Source organism: Elgaria multicarinata, chromosome 1 (genome assembly GCF_023053635.1).
Source record: "Elgaria multicarinata webbii isolate HBS135686 ecotype San Diego chromosome 1, rElgMul1.1.pri, whole genome shotgun sequence".
In the NCBI taxonomy this organism is placed as follows: domain Eukaryota; kingdom Metazoa; phylum Chordata; class Lepidosauria; order Squamata; family Anguidae; genus Elgaria; species Elgaria multicarinata.
Genome location: NC_086171.1, coordinates 121,193,892 through 121,207,993, shown reverse-complemented (window position 1 = coordinate 121,207,993; position 14,102 = coordinate 121,193,892).

The window sequence follows — 14,102 nt, the reverse complement described above, 5'->3', positions numbered from 1 at the left end:
TCTTACTAAAAGCTGTTCTACAATGGGACAGATCTCTTCCTGGATTAGGGTGACCATATGAAAAGGAGGACAGGGCTACTGTGTCTGTAACAGTTGTATATAAAAAATGGGAATTTCAGCAGGTGTCATTTGTATGCATGCAGAATTTCCCTCTATCACAATAGTTAACACTGCAGGAGCCCTGCCCTCTTTTGTATCTGGTTAAGAGGGCAGGGCTCCTACAGCTTTAACTGTTGTGATGAAAAGGGAATTTCAGCAGGTGTTGCATGCATTCAAGTGACACCTGCTGAAATTCCCTTTTCTTTACAACTGTTAAAGATATGGGGGAGCCCTGTCTTCCTTTCTATATGGTCACCATATCCTGGATTATTTTACATCAGACTGCAGCTGAGGGATTGCATGTGGTAAGCAACTTCTATGCATAGAAAGCTTGCCTATGAGGACCTGTCCAGAGCCATTTCCCTAGTGTGCTAGATTTCTGTTCGTAGGATGGTTATATATTTGTGGGCATCTGTCAAAATATGCAGGTGAATCTTCCCACTTGCAGCCTGAATGGTTCAGTCTGGGGAAAGCCATCATGTGCTTCTGCTGCATGGGTAGATCAGTTGTAAGACCGTGTGGGAAGGCTTGACCACCTCATCGTGTTTTCCCAGCCCAGTTTTTTCATAGGCCTAGAATGAAGATACTCTCACAACCAGAGCAATAGGCGACACTCACGTTAATTGCCTATGCTGACATTCTGATTTTTCAGGAAATTTCCTTTCTTTAACTTTAAACATTTAAGGTGGTATGGCTGGCTGGGAAATGCTGGGAGTTTTAGGACTTTTTTTCTGTCTAAATATGCAGAGGATTGTACCCTTAATCACAATATTATTACATAAAATGTTTTCATGTAAAGGAAGTCAGGTTCAGTTTCCTTTTTCTTTCCCCACTTAATGTAAAAGTCAACTGCAATGCTATGCCCACTTACCTAGGTATAAGCCCATTAAATGCAATCAGATTTACCCCTGAGTTGACACATATAGGATTGGACTGTTACTCTAATATAGTGTGAAGATATTTCATTAAGGTGACCATATAGAAAGGAAGACAGGGCTCCTGTATCTTTAACAGTTGTAAAGAAAAGGGAATTTCAGCAGGTGTCATTTGTATGCATGCAGGACCTGCTGAAATTCCCTTTAAATCACAACAGTTAAAGCTGTAGGAGCCCTGCCCTCTTGACCAGATACAAAAGAGGGCAAGGCTCCTGCAGTGTTAACTGTTGTGATGAAGAGGGGATTTCACCAGGTGCTGCATGCATACAAATGACACCTGCTGAAATTCCCAGTTTTTATACAACTGTTAAAAGACACAGGAGCCCTGTCCTCCTTTTCATATGGTCACCCTAATTAATTACTCTCACGCCACCAATGTTATTCAAGCTGCTATTTGGTTTGCAAATGATTTTTACACTGTCATTCAACTGCATCCAGTGTTCCTGATTGTTTGGGTAACTCAGACCATTTCTGATAGCCAGATGAAAGTTCCCATGCATTTGGTACTTTTACAAAACGTTTCTGCAAAGGTTCTTCCATAGCGGTACCAAGATGATTTCAATCCAAAGCAGATTTTCAGCGGATGTAAACCAGCTAAAATGCATCTGCTTCCGTGGTGTGATTCAATGATTCAGAACTTCAGACTTCAATAGTTTTATCCTGCACTTCCCCATCTGTTGGCTCTTCCGTTCCCTCTCCCCCCCCCGCCCCCGCTAGGTGCAATGCCTTGGAATTTTACTGAAATGTACAGGATGCAGTTGGGTTACAAAGATAACCCTCACCTTCTTAAGCTCTGTGCTATTTCTCTGTATCGTTTATGATGGGAAACCGAGCTGCCTGATTGAAAGAGGTTTTTTAGGTCGCAACCTTTTACTTCCTGAAGGAAATTCCAAAAATGCCCCGAAGACAAAAACTGGAAACAGACTGGGGTTTCTCTCCATCTGCCTGCCTGTATTGAAGGAATGATTTCATGTGTGATCACTTCCTTTTCTTTTAGTAGGTATCCTTAGCAAAACTCAGAGGTGGGGAGTGTCAGGTCGGTATCTGAAAATTGCGAAAGCATTCCTTAGCGTAGGACTTCATGAATGATTATTTTATTTCTTAGATTTCTCTCCTGCTCTCAAGGTGTTTTATTTGTGTGTGTGTGTGTGTGTGTGTATGTGTGTTGTATGGGAGAGAAATACTTTCCTGTTTTTCACAGCTCTGAAAAAAAAAAAGATTTTTAAAAATGTAATCTACCGCTGAACATATATAACCATCTAGAATCTAGGTTAGGGTGCTGGGAATTAGGTCTGCCACTTTGTAACCTGGATATTATATGCAGATTTTGACATTTTATTTATAAAATTATTTGAGTTGCCTTTCCACGCATACAGACCCCCCCCAAGGAGACATACGGTTTTAAAGTTTTAAAATTGTGTCATAGACACAAATAAAGAATGGAGAGGACCATCTTTTTAAAAAGAACGCAGCAGTTAATAACTTTTCAAATCATGCAAAGACTGAGTGAATCAAAAACAATTGACATCAAAGGTAGGTATGGTATGCACACCTGCCAAAGGCCCACACCCCGGCAAGGTCCCACTGATGAGCCCATGGAATTGCTCCTCTAAACCTGCCTCTCACTTGACCCAGATGGTGGTGGTGGTGAGGAGCACTGGATGCCACTGCCTGATTGGCCACTGGTTCTCTGCCTGTCAAGCAAGCATGTATCCGGGCCTCAAGAGATATCCTGGCCCCAAGAAATCTCTTGCTAAAGAGGAAACAAGATAGCACTTGCCTGTCCTCCCCCGCTGTCAGCCTGCTGCCTCCCTGATTTGGCATGAGGCAAGCCCATAGCACTGTGACTCATTCAGGAACACAACAGGTAGCCTCCTGCCTCAGGGGTGGTGGAATGATCCAATCATGCCTGAGGCAGGGATGTGGCAGAATTACCCCTCATTCAGTATAGATACTCATGCTACCTACCATCAATCAAAAATTACTTCTAGGCCACCTTTAAGGGTTGGGATGCTCTCAAGGTGGCATGCAAGATAAAACACAAAGTGGATACAATAAAAAATCCATAAAAGCAGAGATTGACAATTAGAACCGATAAAAAACAAAACTTAACAATAAAAACAAACTGCTTAAACTTATGAGATGGGCGGGAAAAACAGGTAGGTCTTCCAAGCTTTCCTTGCAATTTCATGAGTGTATTTTCTTCTTTTTTCTTTTTTTGGTCTTCCTATAATTTTATACACCCTACCCTAGGGCCTCTCTTCTTGGTGCTGCTGCCACTTGAGGTAAAGTAGGTGGCGGCCAGAGAAAAAGTCTTCTCAGTGATGGCTCCCCATTTGTGGAATTCCCTCACCAGTGAGGCTCACTTGGTGCCCATATTGCTGTCTTCTCAGTGCCACGCAAAGATGCTTCTAATGTTCTATTTTTAAGTGCTCCTGAATTTAATAAATGAATGGCTGAATAAGTGACTCTTTCTACAACCAAAGAGAAAAACCAAGACCACCTTAAAAAATGAAAATAAAGGCAATTTCACTAGACCAGGGGTGTTCAGAAGGAAGATCTCCAGATGTTTTGGACTTCAACTCCCAAAAGCTCCTGTCCCCATGGCCAATGGTCAGGAGTGCTGGAGATCTACTTTCTCCCCACCCTTGCATTAGACTTTATGATACGAAATATTTGAGAGAATTTTATGAACCAGGATCAATGAAGCTGCCTTTGCGCTTAGCCATGTATTTCCCACCAATTTCTATTTTATTTATTTGTGGCATTTCTATACTGCAGTTTTCTTAACTTCTACACACATGCAAATAATACTGTGGTGAACTGAAAGGGTTTGCTTCCCAGGGACAGTTCAGAAAGAAGCACCCTGGTTGTAGTTGCTGTTGTTGTTAAGATGTCTGATTGCAACCAGAAGCTTTGGGACTCCATTGTGTTCTTATCGTAAAACAAACAGTTTCTTTCACAATAAGCTGTGTCTGTTCTTGATGGCAGCCAAAGAATACTTCTCATCTCTCTCATAACACTGTGGAATACAATAGAGGAACAGTGTCTGTACAGTCCCTCTGAGATTTTCTTTGATGGGGTTTCTCTGTGGCATTCCTTTTGCAGAGGATGAGAAAAGGGATGGGAAATCCCAGTCCCCTAGTTCCACATCTATATATTGCTGCAATGAAACCATTGCCAAGTGATTTCTTCCTCTTTTAGATCAACAGGGGATATTTCCTACACAGTTTTGCCCCAATGTATTTTCTTCTGGTTTTGTTTTCAGTTGCAAATGGCTTCTCTTCACACTTCTTCTAGCCTAATACATGAACCTTTCCATTTTGTGTTTGTTTCGTTTGGAGCCAAAACATCCCTTTCAGAAATGGTGTGTCTCTGAATCCCGGGGGCAAATAGGGCATGGCTATTAAACCACATTCTGCCTGTGAGTGTTCCAAGGTGGCTAGTTGTCCACTGTCGGAGACTGGAATGCCTAGATCAGTGGCTCCCAATTGGTGGTCCGTGGACCCCATGGGGTCTGCGTAACCCACCCAGGGTGTCCGTGGCACCATTTACATATTCACCATTCATTTCTGGAGTCCACTGATGACGAATTCCTACCAGAAGTAAAATATAACATCACTGAGCACCTGCGTGATTTAGCGACTAGCTTCAGAGATTACTTCCCTGCACCTAATCCTGAAAACTTATGGATAAGGAATCCTTTTGAATGTGGTGATGTACAGCTAACAACTCTATCTGCGAAAGGGCAAGATGCACTTGTTGACATAACTTGTGATGGTTCATTGAAATCATTTTTCAAAGAATATAGACTGGACCAATTCTGGGTGAAGGTTTTTCCTGATTGTAAGAAGTTAGGTGAAAAAGCTTTGAAACATCTAGTTCCCTTTTGTTCCACATACCTTTGTGAACAAACATTTTTGACAATTTATTATACGAAGAACAAGCATAGAAATCGGCTCAATGTTGATCCAGATTTGAGATTCAAAGTAGGAAATATTGCACTGGATGTGGAAGGGATTGTTCGGGACAAAAAGAGGCATGATTTCTCCCATCACATTTAGGTTTAGTAGCTGCTAGACATGTCATAATTTGTTCAATTGTAAACTAGACGTTAGTAAAATTAAATTCGTCTTTATATTCCTAACTAAATCATTGTCATTTTTTTGTGGTAATATCAGAAATACCACAAATTTTATTGTCTGTTTTTAGTATACCTAAAATCCTTTGCTTATTAGGGGCTACCCCTTATTTTCTCCAAAAAATTGCTTCTCACAAGTAACTACCATAGAGATAACAATTTTTTTCAAAAGGAGGGGGCCATGGCTTGGCATTTGAAAAACAAGGGGTCCCCAGTACTTAGCTAATTGGGAACCACTGGCCTAGATCTTGGTATGATCCAGCAAAGGCAATCAGTGCTCATGTTCTTTCTTTTTCTGGACATCTAAGCAACCTACCACCCTTTCTACACTATGAGAGCTCCAGTTTGTCAAAGGCTTTCCATGTAGCTCTGAGGTTTCTGTTCTTTAGGCCAGGAGAAAGGGTGAGATGAATCACTCAACAGCTTGGCAACCGAGTCTGCTGTATCTCCTGCCACATCCCTTTACATCATGGTCTTTTGTGGGGAGGTTGCTGGTGTACCTACAAATCCTGAAAGACAGACAGACAGACAGCAAAGAATGCTTGCAATCTATCCCAGCACATGGACACAGGCAGTCACAAAAATGATCTCTTTGTTGCAGTCGTCTGAGTTTTCCTATACTGTCTGCATGGCTGATGTATGATTTGGGACAACGGACAGGAGAAGAGAAGTTCTCTGTGCATAAGAAAAATTCCACAAATTTGCTGGGGCACAAAGTACTTGTCTCTATCCTACCTATGTCCACAGCATACAGAAGAGCACAGCAGTTGTTATGATTTGCGCATTAATCCCACTAAACCTTTCTACACATGTGGCTTTTGCTGCTATTGTGAAATAGCCTGCTCCCTTTGAATACTCCCTGTACCCAGTAGTTTACTTACTTTTAACCATGAGTAGGGTAGTAGGGTGACCACATGAAGAGGAGGACAGGGCTCCTGTATTTTTAACAGTTGTATTGAAAAGGGAATTTCAGTGGGTGTCATTGGTATGCCTGCTGCTCCTGGTGAAACCCCGTCTTCAGCAAAGCAGTTAAAGCTACAGGAGCCCTGCCCTCTTTTGTATCTGGTCACTCTAGTAAAGCTCCTGCAGCTTTAACTATTGCGACGAAGAGGTAATTTCACCGGGTGCTGCATGCATATAAATGACATTTGCTGAAACTCCCTTTTCTACACAACTGTTAAAGATACAGGAGCCCTGTCCTCCTTTTCATATGGTCACCCTACTCCAGGAAGAGATTTCTCCCATTGTTCTGCTACAGGTGTAGAACAGCTTTTAGTAAGATCTGATAGGGTAGCTTTAGCTACTTTATTACCTGAGGTAAACAGGCTACCCCACTCACTGGACAGTGTCCTCTTTAAGAACATAAGACATAAGAACTGTGCTGGATCAGACCAAGGGTCCATCTTGTCCAACATTCTGTTCACAGAGTAGTCAACCAGATGCCCAAGGGAAGCCCGTAACCAGGACATGAGTGGTACAGCACCTTCCTGCCCATGTACCCAAGTAACTGGTGTACCTAGGCTTCCTGTCTGGCATAAAGCCATCAGGACAATTAGCCACTGATAGCCTTTCTCTACCATTTCCATTCCATGATCCCAGTGGTGTAGCCAAGTCATTTTAGAGCCTGGATTTAGGGCACAGTCCTATACCTGTTTAGACAGAAAAAAGGCCTATAACTGCTGTAACCCACCCACGTATCCACCCACTTAAAAATAAAAAACCCCACCAGCCCCAGTGCAAGCTCTCTCACTGCCTGACGTGGGAGAGAACATGCACCGCTGCATCATGTACTCCCCCTTGACACTGCATTGGGTCTATTGAGAGTCACGTGGCCAGAAGCAGTGGCTGGTGGGGCTCTCCATAGAGTTGATCCATAGAGTGGCAAAAATAATGGGTGTATGTGATGATGGAAACAGTTGGTGGGCAGCTGCTCTGAGAGCTCCACTGGCCACTCTCTCCCTGGGGCAAATGCCACAGTGGAAGCATGGCTGGTGGGGTTCCCCAGAGCACCCAATGGAGGTGTCGGGGCAGTGGAGGCAAGCCCTTGTAATGGAGGCAGGGGAACAGAGCAATTCCGCCCTCCTCCCCCTCCATCACCTGATGTGAGTGCCTCACCCTGCTTCATGGGAGGGCTGGCTCTAACCCCCTCCCCCAAAGTGCACAAGTCCCAAAGTGCATGCTCAGGGATTGCCAAGAGCACAAAATGTGAAGTGTCAATTGGAAAAGCAAAACAGGGAAGTGTCCCGGCCTGCTTTTCTGGAGGAGGACAGGGCTGTCTGGCTGAAACCCTGCACAGGAGCACTTCTTTTAAGCCAGGGCGGGGACAACTTGTGGCCTGCCAGGTGTTTTGGCCCACAACTCCCACCAGCCCTAGCCATCATAGTCAATGGTTATGAATGGTGGGAATTGTATGCCAAAACATCTAGTGGGCCGCAAATTGTCTGGCCTTTGTATGGGGCTAAGGATAAAGTGCAATTATTATGATTATTTTAGCAGATCCAATTTGTTCTCTATCATGTAAGAGAAGAAATTTAATCTGCAGTTTAAGTTGTGTATCCAAGACAGCCAAGAGTGCACAGTTGCTCCGTCACTAGTTCTTAATCTAACACACATCAGATGCATGTTTTGAGCTGCTCAGCTGATTAAAGATTTTTAATTGATTAGCAATCTGCACTTTAGATGGTCAAGTTTAAACAAATTTGCACATTATAAAAGCCAGTGGAGGCTGGTGGCTCTGATTTTGTTAGGGCTGTAAATCCATACTAGGTTTTAGTCAGAACCAGCCAGAATGTTAAAGGAGCTATCCAAGGTGCTGAACCCTCTCCCCAAAATAGGTTCAATGATAAATAAATACACGAGCAGCTTAACTGCAGTCCCCCTCCCACCAATTAATATTTACCACCACTGGTTAAAAGCTTTAGGGTACAGCCCTATGGACTATGCCCTCACTCCTCAGAAGCCCTTGAACTAAAAGGCTTCCAACGTTTCTATTCCCTGCCGGGCTGAAGTCAGTAGGGCAGTGGCAGCGGTGATCTTTGCCTCCGTGCTCTCAGTTTTTTTGCTCTTTTGCTAGATGGACCTTTCAGCCCATCTACTGAGTGCACTTCAGATGGGGAGGGAAAGAGGCCCGAAGAGGCTCAGGATAAATGGTATCCTGGTCTCTCCACTGGCCTCCCTTCCCTACTTACCAGAATGACCCCTTTCCCACTCTCCAAGATCAAGTTTCCAACCTCGGACAGGCAGCCAGGGTGTTCTCTCTAGGCCAGCTGCAAGAGCTCAGAAGGTCAGATCTTCAGCTCTCCCTCCCAAGGTCACCATGCTGTCTCTGACCTCAAAGGGGGCAATCTGAACTATCCAATGGTCCTTGGGACGCTTGCCCAGGGGCTGTAGAATTGCTCTCTCAGCTGATTAAATGGAAGCGTGCAACCCAAATTGAAAGCATTGGATCAGATTGGAATTGTAAAGCGCTTGGTATATGTAAGCAGTCTAAAGATGGTTACCAACCCTTCCTCTTTAGCTTGTTTCAATCCATGTAGACCAGGGATGGGGAACTGCTGGCTTCCACCAGATGTTGCTGGCCTCCATCTCCCTTCAGCCCCAACCAGCAGGGCCAGGAATGATGGGACAACATCTGGAGGGCCACAGATTCCCCACCCCGGGTGTAGACTGAATGCCCAGGGAGGGCATCTTGGTGGCAGGCTCCACCTCTGACTGATGTGTATTGAGTCTATTGTCTCTGCTCATACATACAACTGAGTTCCTTAGGGAAAAAGCAGGGTTCCCAGTTGCACAGGCAAGCTGGTATGCATAGAATTTGTACGCATGCATAGGATTTGCTCAGATAGTAGCCTGAACATGTGTAGGGTGAGGGCAGGTTCTACTGCTCTGAACATGCTTCTCTCCCTGGCATATTCAGTTTGCAGAGACAGAATGTCTGAAAATGGCTTTTGTTGGGTGTGTGTGTGTTTCCAACTGTATAGATTTAAGAGATTTGTGATTGGATTCCTTCGCATTACCCCTTTCCCTTCAAAACAACTACAGGTGAGGAGAGGGCAGAAATGGATCGGTACTCCGACTATCCTTTTCTCTCTGTCCACTGCAGGAAAAGTAACATCTTTTTTGGGTGGGTGGGGGGATAGATTGGGAAAAGGGGAAAGGGTTAACGCTCTCTCCCCCATGACTCCCAGCTCACCCCAGGCATGTCTGCTTTGAAAAAATAAAAAAGGAAACAGTTGGCGATCCAATCCTTGATCTACTGCGTCTCATCTAACTGGCCTCAGACATGCACAGCAGTTTTCTCTAATAACAGCGAAGGATGGCCTCAAGTTACTTAAAAATAAAGGTTGTTTAATAAATAGGTTTTTTATTTCAGAACACCCCCCTCATTCAAGTATGTTCTAAAGATACATTCTTCTTTTGAGGACATGCTGACATTCCAAAGAGCAGGTTTTTAAGATGTCCATTATAATCTGAATTGCTCGCCAGACTCACCACCACTCCGATTAGCTGGCTTTTGTGTTTCGACTACTACTTATTCCTACTTCTAGCAGTAGGTTTCATTATTTGAGAAACATTCGTTTGTCCGTAAAGTGACGCTTTCCCCCTACTGAGCAAGGTAATGTCAGGACAACACTGTGGGAATAGTCACTTTAAGCCAAGGGCCAGCTATTTGTTCTGACCAGGTCAATGGTTGAATGAGAGAAGAAGGGGAAGAGAGATGTTTCCCCCCCTGTTTTTATTTGTCTTTGTTCTGCATCTCAAAGAAAAGAAAACTCAAGGTTGGCAATGTTGTTGTTGAGGCTCTTTTCCTTCTCCTTACAGCAGCCTGATATCCAAAAATGGAGAAGATAGAACTTCTTTTCACATTGAAATAAAGTACGTGGGAAGTCCTGTAATTGAGAATCTTGTGTCAAGGCACTGCCAGAACGTGTGAGGTTTTGGCTCCATCATTCTATTTCCCACACAATTCAAGTTATCCCAAATAATCCAAGAGCCCACCTCAAATTCTTCAAGCATCTCTATGGCGACTTCTAAAAATACAGCCTGACCAGAATTTGGGAGAGTAAATTGAGCAGGATTGTCTGAGGAGAATCCACAAGAGCCCCCTTTTCACATATGTGCCTCCCTTTGGGGACCGTTTTGGTAATAAAGGGGAGATTTTTTTTTTGAGACAACAGCACTGCAACCTCCATGCTTTGGATGGCAACATATTAATGTGGGAACTAATTAGGATTTAAAAGAGGCCTGCTTCCATTTTTCTGATGTGTTTTCTGGATCAATAAACTACCTGGTTCTCTTTCATTATGGCCTTAGTAGTCCTGCTCCTCTTAAATAAAGTGACCATTACAATTTACTGTTAAAACTTGAAATCCTCGCCTCTACCCATAGGTATATTTCAAATAACAATCAATCAAAACAAAAGCCCACTCCTCCAGACCCTCTGTCGCCTTATGTATCTAACCTAAATTCTTTGTTGGGGAATGTTGTACTCTAACCCCCATCAAAAAGAAATTACTGCCCTGTCTCACCCAATAACAAAGAACTGAATAAACACTCTGATGTCTGAATAACATTAACCCCCTTTATTGCTATTTCAATAGTGGATATATTAAGAGAGCCACCAGGGCCCAGTGCAGAACGCTGTTGATAAACCAGTTATGTTTCCAACCTATATAGAAACAGAATGTATTAGTCACGTTTCAACAGACAGCACAATTAGCATCTGAACCTACAATCAACTCGGGATTCTTCAAAATACTGAATTCAATTATTACATTCTACTCTTTCCTTTGAATCTCTAATGCTGACATTATTAACCCCTACTTTTATTAACAAGTTCTCCATCTTAGTTTTAAGGGTCTTTAATTTCACTTCTTACTTTAGTACATTTTTCTAATTCACTTGGTTATACAATATTTCTTAATCTTGTAAAATGCAAACAATATGTTAGTTTTGGGACATTTTCCTTCAATCTCTTCAAATCCAATATTGTTTAATCTCCTTTATAAATCATCCTTAGTTTCATATAACATATTGCAGATGTGTTGCACAAAACACTTGATCTGAGATTCTAAAATTGCTTAGTTGTTTTTATTCATGCAGCAATATCCTCAGTTAAATCCTGAGAATTTCCCAAACTGTTATGACATGCATAATTCATTTACGAAAATTTAAATGATCTATATTATCGTATCATTTTTAAATTGCATCTGCAATTTAATCTCAATCATTTTGATTGAGATTAATTCTTGAATAATAAATCTTTTCCTAGTTCTGATAAATGGCACAATTGCCACATCTGATCGTTCCTGAGACTCTGATGGATGGCACATAGATGTTCTTTTTAAAAATATGTCACACACATTCAGGGTTTTGATGGAACCCTTTATCATTCACCTTCATATTCTAGAGCTGTGTAATCTAATCAGATATTTGGCAATTCTATTTCTTCTGCCAATGCTCTCTCACTTGGAGCAATGATTATTTATGTGTAAGTCAGGGGCAGATAAATAACTTCCACTAATATTGGATAAAATGGACTCTCCCGCCTCTGGAAACTGAAATAATTTGCAAAACAACACCAAGCTTAGCTTGTCACTAAACTCTTAGGGAGCAGGGAGCAGAGCAGGAGCAAAGGCCCCTGAAGAGGGTTCAGAGAAGGACAACAACACATAAGAGTTTAATAGGATGCTCTATCAGAAAAGTCTCAGTGAATGGAGATTTTTCCTAACAGGTTCAAGAGATTTCAGCGGATCTATGCTCAGACTGCTAGCTAGGAAGTGTAAAAAGGCAGCAAGGTGTGTGTGTGTGAGAGAGAGAGGGGGGGGGGAAGACTGTTTCCACACCTGCCTCCCCCCCCCCCATGGTCCTGGGATCATCCCCGTGCATCCAAATGACACACAGGGGATCCTGGGAGCAGGAAGGGATGATCCTTCCATTTGCCTGGGATAATCCTTAGGTGGAGAAAGGGCCAGAGAGAGAGAGAGATGTGGTGCCTTGTGGCAAGAGAGATGGAGATCTTGGTTTCATGCCAGAATCTTTCAATCTATGAAGCAAATACAACCAGATTAAAATGTATCTGCATTCATTATTTTTTTCCTTAAAAAAAAGTATTTTATTTATTTGGATTTTAGATTTTGCCATCCAAGCAATGAAAATGCACCCCAGCTTGGCTCAGAAATGTTCACCTGGAGATATATTGATTTAATTTTATGTATTTATCTTTTAAAATGTATTTCACACTTTTTCATACAGGGCAACTGTCTCCAAATTAGGGGTGTGCACGGACCCCCCCCGATCCACTTCTCTTCCAGATCCGCAATTTGCGGATCGGGCCGCTTCTCTCCGCCCCGCTCCGCCTATAGTCCGCTCCGCTCCGCTTTCCCCCCCCATAGCGGACCTGGATCGGAGCTCCGCTTTCCCCCCCCCCCCCCATAGGCTTGCATTGAAATCCAAAAAAGTTTTTTTTCTGTTAAAGTTAGAAACCTCAAGTTTGGCACCATGACACCTCATGGACGTATACACATGCATGCCAAGACTCAAGCCAATCCAAGCGTCCCCTGATTTTTGGGGAATTTATGAAAATCAGACACCCCATTTTCAGACATGGACTGTTCTCCGACAATTTGACAGATAAAAAAATTGGAAGTGGGCACCCTCACAGATGCCATCTAGATCCACATTCATGCCAAGTTTCAAGCAAATCCCATCCTCCCCTGATTTTTGGCGGGGCTTAAACCTTTTAACTCACCCCAAATCAAGTCCCATGCTAGAACTACGTCAATTTTCACATTAGAAACCTCAAACTCAGCACCATGATAGATTATCCATGGATACACATGCATGCCAAGACTCAAGCCAATCCCATCATCCCCTGATTTTTGGGGAATTTATGAAAATCGGACACCCCATTTTCAGACATGGACTGTTCTCCGACAATTTGACAGATAAAAAAATTGGAAGTGGGCACCCTCACAGATGCCATCTAGATCCACATTCATGCCAAGTTTCAAGCAAATCCCATCCTCCCCTGATTTTTGGCGGGGCTTAAACCTTTTAACTCACCCCAAATCAAGTCCCATGCTAGAACTACGTCAATTTTCACATTAGAAACCTCAAACTCAGCACCATGATAGATTATCCATGGATACACATGCATGCCAAGACTCAAGCCAATCCCATCATCCCCTGATTTTTGGGGTATTTATGAAAATCGGACACCCCAGTATCTCAGGGATTTAAAGCTGCAGACAGCTCAATGGGGCCATTTCAAAGGAAATCCCAACATGCCATGAATTGGGGAGTAGAGATAAACCTATATGAATCTTCTTCCATACTTGAAAAATTGATTTGGAACTTCCAAAAGTCTAAGTGAGCGCAGGAAGGACTTCTCCCCTGAGTCAAAGCAACACACACACAAACCATCCCTGTGAGGCGGGCAGGGGAGAAGGGAGGGCAGGCAGGCAGGCAGCAGACATTTCTGGGGGCACAAGGAAGTGAGCCAAAGATAGTTTCAAAGCCAGTAATGCAAACCATCCCTGTGAGGTGGGAGCAGCACAGAGAGATGCCTTTTCTTTTGCATCCCATAACTAGGAGGCTAGGAGGATAAGAGTAAAGCTTTGTGATCCTTGCTTCAGAGTTGATTGACTGCACTGTGATCACAGCCATTACTAAACAACAAAATAATAATGTTAATAGCAGTACTAATTAATATTAATAGCAACAATAACAACAACAACAACAACAATAAGGAGTTGAACCACAATGAAAGCCTGCCTGACTTCACTGAAGAGGAAAAGCCAGGAGAGCTTGGGCTATGGGGTGTAAATAATATAAAATGGAATAAATAAATAAATAAATAAAGGAGGGGTGGAATTAAAAGCAGCAGTGTTGCTGAATAAACAACAACAATATTTTTTTTAAAAAGG